This window comes from Gopherus evgoodei, chromosome 9, assembly GCF_007399415.2.
Source record: "Gopherus evgoodei ecotype Sinaloan lineage chromosome 9, rGopEvg1_v1.p, whole genome shotgun sequence".
Classification (NCBI taxonomy): Eukaryota; Metazoa; Chordata; order Testudines; family Testudinidae; genus Gopherus; species Gopherus evgoodei.
The window spans coordinates 82936262-82953295 of record NC_044330.1 but is presented as its reverse complement, the minus strand read 5'-3'; the positions used below and the strand labels follow the sequence as shown (position 1 = coordinate 82953295).

At 40.7% G+C, this 17034-nt stretch overlaps 1 protein-coding gene and 1 long non-coding RNA gene across 2 annotated transcripts in view; one reads left to right on the top strand and one right to left on the bottom strand.

The window, feature by feature from the left end:
* The window catches only part of EDA (ectodysplasin A), a 181570-nt gene that overhangs the window by 81325 nt on the left and 83211 nt on the right, over positions 1-17034 (top strand). The window lies entirely within an intron of this gene.
* LOC115657891 lies at positions 3451-15418 on the bottom strand. Its single transcript, XR_004002084.1, has 3 exons — positions 14772-15418; positions 14483-14676; positions 3451-3616 (listed from the first exon to the last, which is right to left on the bottom strand). It is a non-coding gene; the product is annotated as an uncharacterized LOC115657891 (long non-coding RNA).

The window sequence follows — 17034 nt, the reverse complement described above, 5'->3', positions numbered from 1 at the left end:
AAAGGTAGTGTTGTCTAAAGTGTAGTAAGATTTCATTCACAGCTACTGGAAATCCAACACAGAGCAGTTCACATCTCATCTGTTTGAGACACTCAGTTTATGCCAGGGCCGCCCAGAGGATTCAGGGGGCCTGGGCCCCGCCGCCGAAGACCCAGAGCGGAAGAAGCTCTGGGGGCCCGGGCCCCATGAAAGTTTTCTGGGGTCCCCGGAGTGAATGAAGGACCCCTCACCAGGGGCCCTGAAAAACTTGTGGGGACCCCCGTGGGGCCCGTGGCCTGGGGCAAATTGCCCCACTTGCGCCCCCTCCCCCAGGCGGCCCTGGTTTATGCTAAGCAAAGGTGTAATGCAAGATGACTGTTATTAGCTCAGCTATGCATTAAGATAATAAGTAAAAGAATGTTTTGGGTTTGGAGTTTTTTTGTACAGTGCTGTGCACAAATCCCTATCTTGGGGAAAGTATCATCAGATAATTTTCATCTCTGTATGTGTCTGATTATCTCTAACACCATAGTGTAAGAATATTATAGAAAACAAAGTATGGAGGTAATTAAAAGAATTGTACATTTATTGGAGTCCCACTGGGTTTAATAAACCAATAAATATGTTTTTAAAATAGACTGTATGGGTTAAGAACAAGATGTATTGTCGTGGCAGGACTTGTTTCCGGCACAAGAGTAGATTTTGGAATTATTCGGCATATATCCACCTCACTTTAGAGTACATGAAACTCCATTGTCCATGGCATATACAAAGAGAGTAGAAAAAATCAGGATTGATGAATATTTTGAGTTTGGAATATGAAAGATAAGCATTGTGTGCCAGACATGTAAAGGACAAAAATATTGCACGATAACTGGAAAGCTGGACTGCTAAGAGAATTTAGATATATTTTTGTGTTGAGCCAACTTCCTATATCTTCAACCAAAGAACTGGTTCTATGCAAGGAATGAAAAGGCAAAATGACGGTGAACATCTATTAGACAGTCATGATCGGTGAAGAGTGAGAGTGACATTTCCTGAGCAGTCCTTAAAGTATTCTAAAGTGGGGGATGCTGTGTTCATGGGGAATTCTAACTGTCCAGATTAAGTAACAACTTTATGATGTACAAAGTAAAGATTCCTACAGAAACATTCCTAGATCATCTTCCTACTGATGGGAACAGGCTAATTAGAGCTGGCTAGAAAACAGAATTTCCCTCCTGCAAAAAATTCAGTTTTTGAAAAAAAAAAAAAATTCCTCTGGAATCGAAATGGAAACTCAAAAATTAGAAACTTTTATGGAAGGAAAACACTCAAATTCCATTCTGGAGAATCAAAATGGAATCTTTGTTGCCAGTCCCTTAGGAGCACCACAGAGCCTCAGTGCAGGGTGTGCTCTGGAAGCCTGACAGGCAAGCAGCTGGGGAGACAGGCAGGTAAGATGATCAGATGTCCCAATTGTATAGGGACAGTCCTGATATTTGGGACTTTGTCTTATATAGGTGCCTGTTACCCCACTACATCCTGTCCTGGTCCTCCTACAGGCAGGCAGGCTGAAGTTTCCATTGAAATCTTTGGCGGAATTGACACTTCCCACCGAACACGTTGATTGTCATTGAATCAGCATTTTCCAATGGAAATTTGAGCAGCTCTAAGATGGAGGGAGACTCAAAGTGAGAGATCTTTGCTAGGGATAGTTGAATTTAGCATAGTAAGGAATGGATTCACTTAATGCAGCAATACAAAAGGAGCACTGCATTTCAGGTGCCACAGGACTATTTGCTGCTATTTCTGGAAAGCAAATTCTAAGGCATTCAGACAATGACTGGGTAAAATTCCTCAGAAAAAGAAGAAACTGCCAGTATGGTTTCATAAGGAACTGTTCAAATATCTAATATTTAAAGGAAAAAAGGTGAAAAATGGAAAAACTTCACTAGAAACAATCACACTGATTATATTGTGGCACAGCAGTAGCTGCACCATAGTTACAGTGGTGTTAGAGTCCAGTTTTAACAGTTGCTGTAAACTTTGTTTTATAAAAATATTTTTAAAATGGCAAAAAAAAATACAAATAGTGCTCAAAGTTTATATTTTGTGATGGTTTGATATAAAACAAAATGATACAGCGAATAATAAGAGTTTAAAAATCACTCTTTCGGCATTTCTCACTGACTTCTCTTTTCTTTTGTATTCCTTTTGCATGACATCTAAAACTCTAGGACTGTCTTTTGTCCACATTTTTTGTTCCTCATGTACTGATTTCTAGAATATCAGTTATATCAGTAATATTTGACTATAGAGCAGTTTATAATTTCATTATCGCCTACAACACTAAATAAATAAATTTATATTGCCTACAAAACCATTGATAACCAAGGATCCTAGAAATCCGTTTGCCATGGAAAAACCCAGAATTTGCTTTTTTACAAAGAATCTTTAGTTTTTACATTTTGTGAAAAAATAAAAACATTAACTACATTTTACTGACATACTACTGTCACTTATTCAGTCTGTACAACCTCCCACTCTTTTGTGGTTGATGTTTAAATGTGCTTTAAATTTACACTGGAACCCCATTTCTCCCCTCTAATTGGGGCCTGGGTCAGACTGGATAATCAGAAGTTCAGATAATCAGGAGAACTGGCAAAGAGCTTTCTATCCCTTATTTTAAGATGGGGGGAGGGGGCTGACAACCCAAGCCCCAGCCACCCAGGGCTGACTACCTGAGCCTCACAAGCCAGCCCCAGGCCACTGGTTGTTCCATTAATATGGAGAGCTGGATAATAGAGGCTTGGATAAACTAGTTTCTACTATATAACAATAAAACATTGTGTTCAACTGATACATATGTATTTTGTAGCTAGGGAAACTAAAGTTCAGCGTTCATTTTATCATGGAAAAATGTGGATTTTTTTTTTATTGGAGAATTTTGGTTCTTATTTACAGAAAATTAGGATCCCTGTTGATAACGCACTTAGTTGCTCTATAAGGCTTTCACTTCTATCTCCAATAAATACCAAAACCAATAAATACCCCCAGCTTCTTCAAATTTGCTTTCTAGAGCAAAACCTTAATAGTAACCTCAGCAGTATTAAGAAAGAGTAATTTCCCAAATGCATGGAATGTATGACAATCAAATTTTATATCTTGTTGTAATCAATATAAAAGCAGAAGATGTTACAATTTGATGGAGTTAGAGGCATGTATTACTTTTTGGTATCTGCTGGAGGTGGAAGTGAAAGCCTTATGGAGTGATGTGGTTTATTATCCATAGTATTGGAGGTAATATGAAGGTGCAGAGGAATGCAAATATCTTTTCACATATTTCCATTCCTTTAGGATTTGGGGGTAGATGGAATGTATCCTGCTGCAGCATTAACTGCCACTAAACATATTTTTTGTTTACCAATTGTTTTAAATACCTGAACCAAGTAGTATATCAGCATGTGTGCAGCAAGATATGTAGGTATCATCTGGTTACTGCACATTCTATCCTGCAGTTTTTATTTCTATGGAAATTTAAGCATTCACACCCACACATGGGCACATATACATACCACTCATGGATTCCTGAAATTTTCAAACTTGAATTGGGGGACAAAATGTAACAGTACATTGGAGTAATTTGTTCTGAATTCTGTAAGAGAAAAGTAGTATTTTTTTTATTATCCATATCGCATGTGACAGTAACACGCAATGCCCCATTTTATTGTGAGCAAATCAGCATTCATGCAGCACCATGCAGCGTTGTAGAGCTATCAAAGTATTCCATGATTTTGATTCCTGTTGGCCCCATCTTTTTAAAACTACTTGTGAGACAAAAGGTGAGGATTACAAGTGTAAAGAAGCTTACTGTTTAGCCGTTCAGACCACCAAATTTTAGTAAGCTTTAGTGCCCTTGTGGTATAACTAGGCTTAAATTATTAAAAAAAAATTTAAAATAAAGAAATTACAGGTGAGCCATTTCTAATATGCCTTGTCCCTGTCCTTATACACTCTGTCCATTGTCAGCAGTCAGTTAATCTCATTTGCTAGTTATTGTTGCTGAAGGAGTGTTTGAGACAGACCTGAAATAGCAACAAATGAAAGGGTTTTTTTTAAATGGTGAGAGGAGGTGTAATAATGACTATAAAACTGTAGAGTAGATGCTGTGAATACAGAATGTAATTTTGAGGTGTTGTTGTTTTGCCCATCAGATCGCATGAGCTTGGGGAGTTGTTCTGGACAGGAGTTAAGGGCAGCTCTGTTGTCACCATAAAAATGAACTATAGTTTCAAATACTGAGGTGATGGGGGCAGTATAAGTACTTAAAGTTGATGTAAATTCCAAAAAATAAAATCCTACTGAATTCTTTATTATTTGGTGTCTAGTTATGGGCCTAATTCAAATAAGTGTGAGTTCTAGTTTGCAGTGATTTGGGATATTAATCACGCACAAAGTCACAAAATGGAAAAATTAACTTCTCGTTTTAGTAGATTCAACTACTATTCTTAAACAGTATGAGAAATTCCAGGGTTTACTGCAGACTGGTAGATACTGTGTGCAAATAGTGCAGCGTATCTATATAAACCTTTTTTTGGAACGCAACAAATTGAATATGTCAAATACGTAAAATATTTAAATTGGGATTTTCAAAGAAGCCTAAGGGAGTTAAGTGCCAAAAGCCCATTAAAATTCAATGCAAGTTTGACACCTAACTCCTTAGCTGTTTTGAAAATTTCAGCCTCATTTATACTTGTGTATATAGAACACTATATCCAAAATATCTGTGTATATATAGATGAGAGAGATTTGTATTAATCTTCAAGACGACTTTGACTTGATTGGAAAGCAGACCAGAGGAAGTCCAAACAAAAAATTCTATCGTAGGGTTGTAGTGGTTTTTTATGGTTTGTGTGCAATTTTTTATCTGACTCCTTGACTGGTGCATTCCTACTAAGGATAAAGTTATGTGCTCTACTGCTTGTAACAGTCTGTAATTAATCAAGCTGTTCTCAATTTTAATGTTTCATGTTGTGGCAAAGGCGGATCTCTTTGTCTTTTAAAGATCAACTTTACTAAAAAGTTTGATATTTGGAAGAATTATTTGATCTAGCAGTTTAACAAATGTAGGTATCTTTAAATGTTCCTTTAAATAAATTTAATGTGCATTTCTGGTTTATTTTTATTCCGATGGAATGTCTGTATTAGCAGTGAAAATTTTAGTCATTTTGGTTGTGATTTTTTTTGTTTTTGTATTTTTGGCCCTATGACTTAATACTGGAGCATGTGAAAAGGAAAGTCCAGAAGTTATTGACATTACATCATAGTTTTCAAACCAAAGCTTTAAATAGACAGTTTCTCTGTTTCTGAACCGAATCTACTCCTGAAAACTAGAAGTTTGTTTTTTTCATTTGAGACAGCTTTTGAATTAGATTTGTACCAAGTAGTTCACCAAAGATTCATTTTCTCAACTTGCATTAAAGACATCACAACTTCCCTGCCTGGCAGAGTGTTGCCAATTCTTGTGATAAAAGTATAAGTCTCACAATATTTGATGTTTACTTAAAACCCCAGCTCCTAAGGGTATATGATTAGGAGAGAATATCACTTTTATTTGAGAGGGGAGAAAAAAAGCTAGGTTTTAACCCCTGTGTTTGGGAAGGGTGAAAATGTGAACCCCAAAAGGCTCAAATAAGACTACAAATAAACAAGGCCCAAAATGCATTATGTTTAAAATTCCTGGAGTTCGGCAATACTGCAGCTGTCCAACTTGAGATAAAAAGTGAGCCTTGGAACGTGGCAGTATTGATGTATATGGAGATTTGGCAGTTATCCAAGAGCTCGGGGCACAAGGGGAGTGATTTAGTTGGGACGATTCAACTGCTTAAAGTTAAGAACATATGCAGTGAGGGTGAAATCTTGGCACCATTGAAGTCAATGGGAGTTTTGCCATTAACTTCATGGGGCTAGGATTTCACACAAAGTATTCACAGAATTGGAGCCTAGTTGAGCACAGAACATTTGATTACTTCCTCCCCCATTTTACCACCCCCGACACTGCCTACCTGGAAGCAAGTTTATGTGATTGGGAGCTGGGGAATAGGGTGAGACAAATGTTCATATTTTCAAACTAACTCTTCCTTGGAATTCTCCCTCAAATGAATCCTATTGAACCAAGCTGTTCTTCCATTTAGGAATTGTAAAGTGCTCCTGTTGGTGCAGGTTGCTCAATGACAGAAGATTCACATTCTCTGCAGCTTTTTCAGTCCATGACTCCTGGAACGTGAGGAACCAACCAGTAGGATCTAAAACAGGGTTAGGCAACCTATGGCATGCGTGCCGAAGGTGACACGTGAGTTGATTTTCAGTGGCACTCACACTGCCCAGGTCCTGGCCACCAGTCCAGGGGACTCTGCATTTTAATTTAATTTTAAATGAAGCTTCTTAAATATTTTTAAAACCTTATTTACTTTACATACAACAATAGTTGTTATATATTATAAACTTATAGAAAGAGGCCTTCTTAAAACGTTAAAGTGTATTATTGGCACGCGAAACCTTAAATCAGAGTGAATAAATGAAGACTCGGCATACCACTTCTGAAAGGTTCCAATGCTGATCTAAACCGTTTCCCTATAGGACCATGCATCACACTGCCAATAGACCCTGAAGGGCCTGCTTCATTCTAAAGCAAATATTGCTAGTAAAAGTCAAAATGAAAAGAACAGTATTATTCGTAACCACTGTTTCCTTCTGAATTAATTTAAAATTTATGTTCCGATTTCATGCCTTCCACTCTGGATCCTGTTGCTATTTACTCACCACAGCTGTCAGGTTCTTACAAGGATGAATGCAGATTAATAGCTGACGGACAACCAAATCTCTTGGAGAACTATTTGTATGACTGTATGCTGAAAAATGAAGTGGACTTCTTAGATGATATTTTCCAATATTTTCATTGGATGTTTGGTCTCATCCTTTTCTCTTCTTTAATCTTTATATTACTATAGTGTCTTGAAGACCTAGATGTACTAAAAACACCATTGAGCTAGGCACTTAAAACACATGTTTACACAGCTCCTGTCCCAAAGTCTTTAAAGTCCAAGACAAATAACATGAGAAGGGTGGGAGGAACAGGATTTAACCAAATATATACATCTTATTTGTCTCAACATTTTAAATTGATATAAATTACCAACTGGTGCTATTTGACCATCAGGCCATCATTAATTGACTGATTCTTCTTCGAGTAGTGTCCCTGTGGTTGCTCCACTGTAGGTGCGCTTGCGTCCCTGAACTGCTAATCAGAGAACTTTGGTAGCAGTGTCCGTGTGGTCTGCATATGCCCCCTGCATATCTCCCCATCATGCTCTGCCATGAGCTAACCAGCATGCTTAGGCAAACCTCCCTCAGTTCCTTCTCAACTGGCCATGGCTAGAGTCTGAGCTATTCGCTGTAAGTTCATCAGATCATTAACTCGATTGTTCAAACTTAATTAGTTACTAATCTGTATTTGTTAGGTTAGAGTTTGTTTTTTAAGGAAAATAAAGGAAACAATCAAACCTTTATCTACTTATTCCCCTTTCTCCAGGGACGACCCCCAGTGCAGGGTATGCCCAGTTTACTGGGACTTAAGAGATGCCCCTCCTGTAAAGAGGCCAACCCTGTAACGGATGGACATTCCTTGTGTCCGATGCCTCGTGGAAAAACACATTCCCCAGAAACGTGGTTTTTGTCAGCAGCTGAAGCTGCAATCTCGACAAGACACAGAGCTCAGACTAAAACTCCTTCTACTGGAAGCAGCTCTCCAACCTCCTTCAGACCTGCATCAAGATTCTCCCAGAAGACAGGAATCTTCACCAATCCTCTACAGCTAAAGGTGTGGAATCTAAAGCCATGAGACATTCACGTAGGGCTTCAGAAAAGAGAGCTGAGAGTCCCCAGAGCGAGCCCCAAACCAGCTGGAAAAGGTCCCCAGCATGTTCGGTATCATCAGTACTGATGGCATCGATCCCATCCAAACACAGTACCCAGAGGTCACACGGTACTGTCCCAATGGAACACTGTGATACACCTAAAGACCTGATGGGCATAGGCACTGAAGCAACAGTATCAACTGGGAGACTATGCTTTGGGGGAGGCTCACTCGCTACGGGAAACAGCTTCGATAATATCAACAGTATACCAAACAGTGTTGGAGCATTTAGCCTGGCCTACATCACCAACCCCATTGGTCTTGGCACCAGGAGCCACAACTGGTACTGACTTCCATGGCACCACAGGAGTTCAGATACTCGAAAGACCTTGCAGTATCTGATGTACCTGAGTCTCCCTTATTCGGTACCAGGGCTCCGGTATTAACTTTACCTCAAGCTTGACAGTCTCCACTGGCACACTGCCATGCACCTCCATTCTCCAGTGGAGAGTTGGATAGTGAGCAGGAGGAGTTTGTCTCCCATCACTCCTTCCATGCATCATATAGTGCCCAATCTGGGCCTCCACAGCCATACTGTCCACCAGGCCCTCGGCCATCCTGATATGGGCAACCAGATTACCGGCCAGCAGGACCCTTACTACCATCCCAGTGATCTTACTGGGACCCATGGGAGGCATATAAACATTGTGCCTCTGGAATATCTAGCATGGTTTGCCATGAATCAACAATGTGCCCTCCATCAGCCTCTGCATCCAGAGCCTCTGAACCTCCTGAAGAGGTGAGGGAGGAACAAGAGTCCTACCCTGACAAAAAAGGTCATACCACTGACCAGCGTCTTGTCCTCCTCACCGTATGACTTTAAACTCTTTCAAGGCCTAGCTAAGCGGGTGGCAGACACTCTGCAATTACCTCTAGAGGAGGTAAAAGAACCACACCATAAGCTGATAGACATTTTGCAATCCTTTTCTTCATCCAGAGTAGTCTTCTCCATCAGCAAGGCTCGCCTTGATCCCGCCAAGCTTATATGGAAGACCCCTGCATCAATCGTGCCAACCTGTAAGCAAGCCAGTAAGAAATACTGCATCCCAGCCAAGAACACAGACTTTCGTTTCTCCCATCTACCTCCTAATTTCATCATTTGGGGATGCAGTGAATTCCAGCAGTTGTCAACACCAGGTGAAGTCCACCCTGTGTGATAAGGATTGGAAACTCCTCAGCCTTTTTGGAAGAAAGGCTTATTCTTCTACCACACTACAATGCTGCATCATGAATTACCAAGCACTAACAGCAAAATATAACTACTTCAGTTACTCCAAACTCAATTAATTTATTTATTGACTAGCTTCCGGAATATCACAGAGATAAGTTTAAGGCTATTATGAATGAAAGACAATTGGCGATCAAGACAGCACTTCAGTCAATGTTCAGCACAGCTGATACTACAGCATGATCCATTTCCACAGGAACTGTGATGCGATGACTACATTTATCTGGCTTCCCCAGTGAAGTACAGACAGCCATGGAGGACTTTCCCTTCGAAGGCACCAAATTGTTCACAGAAAAGACCTCCACACACTGAGACTCCAGGGCTATCCTTCAGTCATTAGGGATTTATACACCTGAACAGTAGAGAAGATATGGTCGTCAGCCATCACTTGAATTGTGCATAGCACATGATCAAACTCAACGCTTTTATGGGCCACAAAGGAAGAAGTCCAGATTCTCAGAGCACAAACCAACAGGCCCACAGCCTTCATCTTCCCAATCATCCACTTCAAAACATCCATTTTGATGGACTGGTCGGGGTGTGGACAGACCACTTCCTCTACACCATCTGACACTAATCAACCTTTCGCATCCCTTTGGATGCCATCTTGCCCTGTTCCACAGCACCTGGGAATGGATAACATCTGACAAATGGGTGCTAGAAAACATCCGCAGTGGGTATTCTATTCATTTCACTTTCTTCCTCCCCCTCCCCCCCAACATCCTCCCCTTTTCCTCTTCAGGTACTCTTCTCACAAGTGTCTCTTACGACAAGACATAGATCACCTCTGAGTAGGAGCAATAAAACCAGTATCTCAACAAGTGTAAGGCAAAGGTTTTTACTCTCATTACTTCCTAATACTCAAACAAAAGGGCGGATTGGAGACCCATACTGAACACCTCAGAGCACTCAACAAGTTCATCAAGGCTCAAAAATTCAAGATGGTCACTATCTAGCAGCGATTATTCGAGCTTTGGAACAGGGAGACTGGCTTTCAACCCTCTGCCTTCAGGATGCTTATTTCCATATTTCAATCTTAGCATCCCACAGATGGTTTTGCAGATTTACCCTAGAGGACACTACCATTACCAGTACAGAGTATGCCCCTTCGGGCTATCATCAGCTCCCAGAGTATTCTCCAAGATCCTCTCCATTGTGGCAGCTCATCTTTGTTCTCAGGCGATCATGATCAACCCCTGTCTAGACAACTGCCTCCTCAGGGCTCATTCCTTTGACAAAGCTCTGTGGGTTACCCACAGGACTATGGACTTATTCAGAAGCCTGGGCCTACAAATCAACATTCAAAAATTGATTCTCTCCAAGCGAGAGCACTCCTTCCACAATAGAGATTCCTCAGTTTGTCCACACTTATGGAGACAGTGCAAGCAAGCCCTCATATATGAGCCAGGCACTGCCTTCCAACCAGGGGTAAAACTTGAGGGACTTACCAATATGCAGAGCAGCCAGGGTCCTGGGGCTCTGGCGGCAATTTAAAAGTCCTGGGGCCGCTAGCATGGTAGTGGCAGCGGCAGCCAGGAGCCCCAGACCCTTTAAATTGCCACTGGAGCTCCGGGGTAGCGGCAGCGGCTGGGAGCCCTGGGGCTCCGGCAGTGATTTAAAGGGCCAGGTGTTCCAGCTGCTGCCGGGAGCCCCTTTTAAATCTCTGGGGCCCAGGGCAGGTGCCCCTCCTCCTACACCCCCTATGCCCCCCCATCAGCGGCCCTGCCGGTACGATCGGCTGTATACTGATGGCCACTTTCTTACTAGTACACTGGACCGGACCAGATTACTTTCACCTCTGCTTCCAACTTCTGGAGTACATGGTGGTGGGTACATTTGTGATAGCTCATACCAAACTTTGCATGAGATGTCTCCATTCATTGTTCAGCTTGGTTTACAGGCTGAACAGAGATAGCTTAGAGAAACCCATATTGTTACCCACCGAGGTAAAGTAATCCTTCTCACCACCAGTACATCCCTCATAGGATGGAGAGAACATCTCAACAAACTCATGGCATAAGACAAGTAATCACCCACAGAAATGTCTTCATATCAACCTCCTTGAACTCAAAGTAGTCAGGAATGCATGTGCTCACTTCTGTCTGCTGATCAGAGGTACACACACAAGGGACATGACAAACAACATAGTATGCATGTAGTACATACATCATTGATTTTATGATTCAATCTGGCAGCCCCATAGAATATCAGGGTTGGAAAGGACCTCAAGAGGTCATGTAGTCCAACCCCCTGCTCAAAGCAGGACCAGTCCCCAACTAAATCATCCGTTGCCCTTCCTTTGTAAGAAAGCACTATAACCATGGAACTGGTGCATTTCCCACAATGTTGAAATATCAGTGGCTTACCTACCAGTAGTGCAGACCACAACAGCAGACAGTCTCAGCCGCAGGTTCCCATACGACCATGAATGGGAGATGAACTCAATAGTACTCCATGACACATTCGGACAGTGGGAGGCACCAGCAATAGACTTGTTCACCACTTACCTGAACAAGAAATGCCCATGCTATTGCTCCAAGGCAGGTCTCGGACAGCACTCCTTAGGGGACACTTTCCTTCATTCAAGGGATAAGGGCCTTCTATACCCCTTTCCTCCATATCCTCTATTGATTAAAGTTTCATTAAAAATAAAAAGCAAGAGAGCAAATGTTATACTAATTGCACCCACCTGACTGAGACAGACATGGTACCCTTATATGTTATAGTTGGTGATGTGTCTGCTGATCCCTCTTCATTCCACTCCATATCTCCTCTTTCAGAATGAAGGACGCACTCTTCACCCCAACCTGCAGATACTTCGACTCAAGGCCTTATTCATGATTCCAGCACATAGAAAGATCCTGCTCTCAGGAGGTACAGGAAGTGTTATTACACACTAGGAAATCAGCTACCCATCATACTTGCCTGCAAGAGTGGACCAGGTTTCAGGTTTGGTGTAATCCCAAGAAAATTTCCCCAACATCTGCTACTCTCCCAATGGTCCTAGAGTACATACTGATTCTCAAGAAATCAGGATTATCTCTTAGTTCACTCCAAAATTCACCTAGAGGCCATAGCAGCCTCCCATCAGCAAATAGAGAGTTACTCAGTGTTCTCGCACCCAATTACAAAGTGATTCCTTAAGAATATAGTAACCCTTTTCCCTTTGACTCCGAAGCCCCAGCCTCCCATTAGGGATACTGCTCAGGAGTCACCTGCAGAGGAGCATGCATAGGGATCACTACTTGAAGAAGAAGGGGAAGTTACTCACATTGTGCAGTAGCAATGCTTCTTTGAGATGTGTGTCCCTATGGGTGCTCCACGACTCACATTCCTACATACTCTACAGTAGAGAAGGAACTGAGAGGGGTTCGCCTACACATGCTGCGCTAGCCCCATGGCAGAGCACAAAAGAGGGGACAGCATGTGTATGGGCTGAATGGACACTGCAACCAAAGTTCTCAGATCAGCTGCACAGGGATGCAGGCGCACCTACAGTGGAGCACCCATAGAGGGACACATCTTGAAGAACCATTGTTACTGTACAAGGTGAGTAACTTCTTTCTTGTAAGTGTCATGTTAGCAGTAGGTTTTAAGAGAGAGGAAGGATGGTCTAGTGGTTAGAGCACTAGCCTAGGACTTGGGTGACTTGGGTTCAAGTTACTGCTCCACCACATACTTCTTGTGACTTTGGGCAAGTCACATAGCTTCTGTGCCTCAGTTCCCTGTTTGTAAAATTGGAATAATAGTATTTTGTTACTTTACAGGGGTGTTTTGACAATAAATACATCAAGAATATCAGACGCTTGGATACTACAGTAATGGGAGCCATATTAGTACTGCAGATAGATGGACTTGAATAAGGAGAGGGTTGTGGCCTTTCTAATCAGTTCTGGAATGATGTTCCATGTGTCAGGGCAGCATGTTTATCACACAAAGACATCTGTGTACAAAGTTAACTGTCAGGGTGATAAGGTTGGCACCATAACCAAAATTAGAGGAGGCAACGGTGATTATGTGATAAAAGCAGCAAAGTCATGGAGGACCTTGGAGATAAGGACAAGAACTTGAACTTCATACAAGGACGGCAACCCAGAAAGCCAGTGGAGGAATCTATTTTGAATGCAGAGAAGGATACAATCGGGGGGAGTTAGGAATGCTGAAAAAAAAGAGGAGGTTCCAGTCATTAAGATGGGATATGAAGAGTGACTTATGAGAATTTTGGCTGTTGTACATTTTTTATATTTCTGTACATTTTAATTGCTACTCCTGTATCTTGATCCCTCTATGCCTCACTCCCCATAATATGTTTTGTGAAAATTATCATATTTAACTTCTTGTTTGCACATATATATTCCTTCCCCCCTGGATATTTCCACTATATGCATCTGACGAGGTAGGTATTCACCCATGAAAACTCATGCTCCAGTACGTCTGTTAGTCGATAAGGTGCCATAGGACTCTTTGCTGCTTTTACATATTTAACTTGTTACAATAATTTTATATTCAAAGACGTGGTTACATCTTTCAGACAAGATTTTGTAGTATTGCTGCCAAGTTAAAGAGCAAATCATGTAGGTTGTTCACTTCTTGTATTTTATAACAAAAAATGAAAAATAACCTATAAAGACAAAGGCCTTAAATATATTGAATATCTCCTTCGATAAACATGACTCTTTGTGTTCTGTCTTCTTCTCTGGTAACTAAGTATTTTACAATCTATTCAGTTTGTTACATCCCATGTTATCATGGATGTATTTTTGATCTGGTACAGTCAAAAGTAACAGAGACAGCTGTTCCAAACCAACAGCTCTGACATAATATTTCAGAACACAATAAAACCACTGTATTGCCTGCAAAGAATGTCTATAAAGAGCTTAGTTATGGTAACAGTCTTTCTCACACTAATAATCTCTAAAACTGAAAATGGACAAGGAAATCTAATCATAATACTGAAAAAGCAATAATGCAAGAGCATCAGTTTTGTGCTTATTTTCAAGTTCTTTGAGATATTGTGCTGTAGAAGAGAAGGCAGGTTTTTTATGGGGTTGGGTTTTTATGTTCTGTTTTTGTTTAAGTTCTCTGACACATCTTTAAGTTTTAGTTAGAGGCAAAATATCTGGTTTACGTGAACTGATTTGTTAGTCTAGTTTACAGATGATTTGAAGATGACTTGCATTTCAAATCTTACTGCTTTATCTACCTACTCTGAAAAGTTACTCTACATTGGCATTTTACGATTCTGTGTTTATTGTTTCCATGATTTCCATGTCAAACATGCTCATTTTACAAGTAAAATATTTTTTTTCATTGCATACCTGTGAAGTTTGCCTTGGATCTGAAAGTCTGGCTGCATTTTTTCCCTTATAAAGGTTCTGTAGGCTAAATTAGTCACACCTGTGCAATCTTTAAATTGTGTCTTCAGTGACACCTGTGAAACCCCCTTGAATTCAGTGAATTTGCACAGGAGGAAAGTATAGAGTCAGCTCTCACTCTCTTACTTGTGTTATCACTGCCGGGATAAGAGAAGAAGAAATTAAGCAAAATCTGTTGTCACTGAAGTCAGCAAATCTCTCTCTCTCACACACACACACATAGGAAACATACCTGTTTTAAAGAAGTGCCACTTTTTATGTAGTCACATTTCAGAGTATAACAATCTTTATGCTTGTTTTCTACTTCTTTTCTCTTTGTGCTGTTGGAGCCTTTTGAGATCTTTTCACTGTGTTTCCAGTGGAACGTCTTTGGTGCTATAAAGTGCTCCTTTTGGGCATATATGCTATGTCTAAGACACTGAAAGAATGAGATAGGTAGGTGGCTAAGCCCTTGAGAATCATTGTAACACCGCAGCATCAGGTTTGTGGTACGCATAGTTTGTATGTCCAGTAATAACTTCATGGCACATCTGGTTTCATGTCCTGAGGAAAGCTTCCTATTTTTGTGGTACCTTTTTAGAGAAAATGTTTATATAAGTATCTTATTCTTATTTCTGTAAACTTTGGAATGCAGGTTTTTTTTTTAAACAAAATTAGTTTCTGTGAGTAGCTGCAGGCTATATTACTTTGGTTAATTCCTGTTGTGTTCTCATGACATTCCAGAGCGTTACTGTTCAATCTTTCCAGCTAGAATTCTATATGTCATTGCGGTGAAAATACATTCTTTTGAATGTGTTGTTTTGTTCTTTTTTGTTTTGTTGGGATATACAAAGGTGTAACTGACTCATCCCTGTAAAGCATGTTTTACGGGTTATTTGGGCTCCTGCCTCCGTGCTCCCTCTTCTACCCCCTTTAGATTATCCCTTTTCTTTTCACTTTTTGACCTTATTTTTATCATCCTACAGTGATTTTCTTGATTTAAAAAATAGAGAATAGTTTTGTGATTTGGTAACTGTTCTTAACTTAAAGTAGTGTCCAACCTGAGATTACACAGAACAAGTAATAGTGATTTGTTCAACATATTGTGAAGTTGTATGCAGTGTAGTTCAAACATATTGGGAAGTTGTCACTTAATTACATAAGAAAGGAAATGCTCCTAGGTACTGGAGTACTCCTTAGTAGAACCCTTTGTTTCTACAGGTACTGAGGCAAAGAAAGCCAACTTCCTTCAATCTGAGGATTTGAGATTTTCTTTCTGTGGAGTGGGTAGCTAGGTTCATCATTTCTTTAGAAACAAAGTCTCCAAGAAAGAGAGTAATTGAATAACCTTGACGTCTCCCACTGCAGATAGGATTGCTGTGCCAGTTCACTCAATCTTTGACTGGCTTATGATGAATGTAAATTCATTACCTGTTTAGCACCCCAGTAGCGTATTCATTGGAAAAGCTTACATACCTTGCACTAAATCACCACTGCCTTTTCCTTGCACCCTGGCCAGAAAAATATAGTAAAAGAGGCCACTGTTATTGAGGTCAAGACCCAGTGTTCATTACATCTGGTCCATAATTCTAAGGCCTAAGATAAGTAGAGTACCAGCTATAGATATTAGCTCCCTTCATTGGGAACTACTGATGCTTCATAAACAAATACCAGTTCAAGCACTGGAAGAAGATTTGACAGTTTGCTGATTCTGATCCCTGGGGAAATTGAGGGATTTAAAAAACTCATTATTTTTCATTTTTACAAAAATAGACTTATTACCGTTCCAATATGTTAATGGAGTTTGGTTTAGGAAAAAACTTTTTTTCTGACAGCATGACTTCTGTCTGCGTTTTTCCTCTATTCAGCCAACTTACAAAGGGAAAACTTGCCGTGGGGAAACATTTTAAAATTGATTATTGCAACTCTAAAGCAAGGTGCTACCAAGTGAGGCTTTGTGATGGCCTGGTAAATGGTCATTGAACATAACATAAGAACGTAAGAACGGCCATACTGGGTCAGACCAAAGGTCCATCTAGGTGCACTAAAAATAGTAGTGTGGCTGTGGGAGTATAGGTATCGGCAAACTGTGGCTAGCCTATGCTGCTGTTCACCACCGCTAATGCTATTGCAGCTATGCTACTGTTTTGAGCATGTGCGCTCTGTGAGAGCTAGCATGAGTATGTCTGTTTGAGCTGGAATCACTCCTCCAGCTCCAAGTGTAGACATACAGATTATCTCTCCATTTATAACTTTTCCTGTGTTCCATTGGAATAATGAACCTGTTAACTAATAGAGGAAGTCTTGTGAGTGCGTCAGAAGGAACTTTTAACAGGAGCTGAAGAGAGATTGACTGACTAATACTCCCGCCATGTTCAGAACTAAACATTAACCATCCTTTTGACTTTAGATTCCGCACAATAATTTCTCCACCCACTACACTAATTCTACAGAAAGGCTGTCTAGGAGTTGGCTACTGTTCCTTGATTCTCTGCCTGTGTCTGTCCCCATGTGCA